This window comes from Arvicanthis niloticus, chromosome 4 (assembly GCF_011762505.2).
Source record: "Arvicanthis niloticus isolate mArvNil1 chromosome 4, mArvNil1.pat.X, whole genome shotgun sequence".
Taxonomy (NCBI): Eukaryota; Metazoa; Chordata; class Mammalia; order Rodentia; family Muridae; genus Arvicanthis; species Arvicanthis niloticus.
In genome coordinates this window covers 83,715,191-83,719,686 of record NC_047661.1, presented here as the reverse complement: position 1 = coordinate 83,719,686, position 4,496 = coordinate 83,715,191, and positions in this window count along the sequence as shown.

The following is a 4,496-nucleotide window of genomic DNA, read 5'->3' as shown; positions in this document are numbered from 1 at the left end:
ATCAACAACATCCCAAACTTCATAGGCACTGAAGCTTTTAATCAGTGATCAGCCTAAGCAGAGAGATTCTTTCCTGAAACTGTCATTCACAAAGAGAACCTCATCATTTAAACACAACCATGAAGAGACCACACACTCCTTTGTGAGTAGTGTACATGGAAAGGATCTTTCTGGGTCTGAGCTCGTTTTCCTGGGCCACAGGCCATGGTCACTGTAGCACTCTTCAACCTAGACAGAAAACACAGGGTGGGCCCAGTGGCTACTCAAGCATGAGCCCTTCAGCCTTCCCTTACTGGCCACTGCTTCCCTGGCTTGCTATTGTAACATGTCCCCAGTTAGCACAGCTGTCTCCATGTTAGAGGCACCATTCTGATCTTTAAACCCAGAGCTGTGCCATCCCTGGGCTGGTCCTGGGTGGTATAAGAAAGCTGACTGAGCAAGCCAGGGGAGTAAGCAGTGATCCTCCATGGTCTCTGTTTCAATTCCTCCAAGGTCCTGCTTGAGTTCCCGCCCTGCCTTCCCTCAATTATGGACCAAATAAACCATATAAACCAAACAAACTCTTTCATCTCTGTCTTAGTTAGAATTTGGTTTCATTGCTGTGAACAAACACCATGACCGAGGCAACTTTTGTAAGGGGCAACATTTAATTAGGCTGGCTTACAGGTTCAGAGGTTCAGTCCATTATCATCAGGTGGGAGCATGGTAGTGCCTAGGCAAGCATGGCGCTGGAGGAGCTGGAAGTTCTACCTCTTGTTCCAAAGGCAAACAGGAGAAGACTGGCTTCCAAAAAGCTAGGAGTAAGGTCTCAAAGCCCATCCCCACAATGACACACTTCCTCAGTTACAGTCAAGAAGGATACCTCTGCTTCGAGCCTCGGGCGCTATCTGGTGACATTATTGACCTGTAGGTTACTGGAAGCTATTGGTCTGCTAAGTTAACATATTCCCAAAAGTTTCACCTGGTAGTCACAAAGATTTTAGGCCAGACCTAGAGGTGGGAAAGAGTCTTTTAGAAGACTTAAGGCAACCCAAGATAAGTTGTGATTGGCTGTGGTCTGGCAACATTCCAACCTTACCACAATCCCGGCAGCCCAGTTAATCAGCCTTGAAAATTCAGGGTAAAGTGAGATTTCTTTCCCTCAAACATCCCTATTTCTCAAGTGTCAATGTGCCACGTTTAGGGGAGTCTTTTCCTGTACCTCATTATGTGGTACTGTAAGGAGTGGTGGGGCACTGACAAAGCATAGAGGCCACCCTTTCTGTTCAAACCTGAGACAACACACTAGAATTGTAAGAAAGATGACTAACCAGTAAGCTTTTATTTTTTTTTTTCTTGCTTCTGTTACTTCCCTGAACAAAAAGAAGCCCCTCAGGCTGAAGCGATGACAAGGTGGGACTGGAATGGTGCCCCAAGCCTGTTTGTTTTTTTTTTTTTTTTTTTTTTTTTTTCTTGTTCTTACATTGTCAGTAAGTGTGGGTGGATGTGCATGTCTCAAATGGAATGGGCTGGGCAGTTAACTGGTGAGTTAGAACTATCATCAGTCCTAGTACTCGGGCAGAGGCAAGAAAATTGTGGTGAGTTGGAGGCCAACCTGGGCTACATAGTTCCTAGGCTATAGAGAATCTCAGGGAAGAGGAAGAGGAAAGGGTGGATGACAGGAAGGAAGGGGGCAGGGATATCTGAGTTAGCTTCAAGTACTAAGTCCACTGTTTTAGTCAGAAAAAAATATGAACATGCAGCTACACAGTGTGAGTTGTTTAACTATGATGGACTGACTGCGGAGTTCATGTGTTCCCGTTTGCATTTAAAAGTGGAATATAAAGATGAACAGTAGAATGTAAACCAATAATTCATTTGACCTTGACACAGGATGACATTAAATAACAAACACTGTAAGAGAAGTTCTGGCACAGAGCTAAAGGCTTTCTGCTCAGCTTCTTTGTGTGGTTCTGCTTTGGTCTAGCCTTGCACTCCAGTCAATACCCCTGCTTCAGTCTGAGATTCTAGACGTGTGCTACCACACCCAATTCATTCTTCATTCTCTCTCTCTCTCTCTCTCTCTCTCTCTCTCTCTCTCTCTCTCTCTCTCTCTCTCTCTCTCTCCCCACCCCCCCACCCCCCATGCGTGCGTGCGTGTACGTGTAGAAGCCAGAGAACAACCTTGGGTACTAGTCCTCTTGCACCACCAGCCCCATGGATCCACCTGCCGTTTTCTCCCATCAGGGATAGCAAGTGTCTACTGCCACACACTGCTTTTCTTACATGGGTTCTGGGAACTGAACTTGGGTCCTTGTACTTTATTGGTTGAGCCATCTCCGCCCCTTCTGTTTACTTTGTGAGACCCTGTCAGCTCAAGCTGGCCACAAACTGTTGCTTCTCCTGTTTCAGTCTCCCTCCTCACGCTGATGTTATGTGCGTATGAGATATCACGCCCAAGTATTTTAATGACACTTCTTTTTCTGTTGTTTAAACCAAATGTAGCACATCATCTCACTTTGTAATGACTCCACAAATTAAAGCTCGGCTTATGGACAAGTCAGACTGGAGCTACCACAGGTACTCCTGGCAAAGGAGAGCTCAGCTGTGAACTGTATGAATCTCTGGGCTGGTATGTGGACTACTAACTGTGGACTCATTTTTTTTTTGTTTGTTTTGTTTTGTTTTGTTTTTTTTTTTTTTGTTTCTTTGTTGTTGTTTTATATAGCATTCCCAGCTATAACTGTGTAGTCTTACTTGAACTATGTCCTCTATAAAGAGACAATGGTGCTCACATTATAGTGATTTTTTGTGGAAGTAAAATAAGAATATAGCGGCCAGGCAGCGGTGGCCACACCTTTAATTCCAGCACTTGGGAGGCAGAGGCAGGCGGATTTCTGAGTTCGAGGCCAGCCTGGTCTACAGAGTGAGTTCCAGGACAGCCAGGACTACACAGAGAAGCCCTGTCTCGAAACAAAACAAAGCAAAACAAAACAAAACAAAACAAAACGAACAACAACAACAAAAAAAGAATATCGCAACATAGATATTGTACAGGACTATTCTCAAAGCCAAACTACTGCCATTTTGGGACATTCTATCGTGCCTGTTTGCAAAAGATTACCCCAGTTGGGCTTGTTAGCTGTTTTCAACATTCTCAAGGGGGTCAGCGAGGGCCACAGGACCCTCACTCAAATATTTCACTTTTCCACATCACCTGCTGCGTTCGACTTTTCCCTCTGTGGTAGCCTTGATGAGAGGCTGGAGTCATAGAACAGGAAAAACTAGAGGAGTGGGGATCCATCTACCTGGCTATGAGAAAGCTGCCACCTCTGCTATGTAAAGACTTTCCAGTGAGGCCTTCTAGGGGCGGGGCATCCATACCCCTGTAGGCAACCCCTCTCTTACACTTTGTAAGCTCAATAAGTTCATTGATTCCCCAGAGTGAACTTTGGTGGAACTTCGCCTCAACTTGTGGTAGGGACCTTAGGAGGAAGAGTAGACCTTGCTTATGGCACCCCTCTTAGAAGTAATTTCAGTAAAAACATAATCGTTCCTATGTATGTTGTTTACCTAGTCATTTAAAGGCGGAGGTAAGCAAAGATGACGCCAAAGGGAAGATGAGGTACTGAAGGATGGAGAGTCTTAGCTGACACAAAGGAGAGAATAAGTTATGCTAGGATGTTCTAGAAGAGCAGGGACCTTGTCTGTCTTGGTCTCTGTTGTGGCTCTAGCACGAAGAATGTTGCCTGAACAAAACATTCAGGGTTCAGATGAAGGGGGGTGTTTATATGGAAGCAGGATGTTGGAGGAGGGACTAGAGTCTGGAGGTGGGAGATTCCTGTCCTCCAGTCTCAAGGCAGGTTCCTCTCAAGCTCAACACTGCGGCCTTGGAGGAAAAGGAGGTCAGGGCTGGGAGGGTCCAGGTGTGTAGAGGACAGTGTGGCTATATGGACCCTCAGGGCAGATGGCATGCACCCAGAAGCAAATATGTGTGCACATAAGACACGCACACGCACACGCACACGCACACGCACACGCACACACACACGTGAGCACAGACACACACACACACACACATACACTATAAATTAATAAAATGCAGTTTTAAAAGATGTTAATAAAAAACTAACACAGACTAGAGAGATGGCTCAGAAGTTAAGGTCATTCATTGGCTGCTCTTGCAGAGGACCCAGGTTCAGTTCTCACATAAAGGCTTACAACCATCTGTAACTTCAGTTCTAAGGGATTTGATGTCCTCTTTTGGCTTCTGTGGGTACTGCACACATATGCAAGCAAATCATAGTCATTCTTATAAAATAAATCCTTTTTTTTTTTTAAAGAAATAAAAACACGCCAGGCAGTAGTGGTGCACACCTTTAATCCCAGCACTTGGGAGGCAGAGGCAGGCGGATTTCTGAGTTCGAGGCCAGCCTGGTCTACAGAGTAAGTTCCAGGACAGCCAGGGCTACACAGAGAAACCCTGTCTCAAAAAAAAACAAAAAAAACAAAAACAA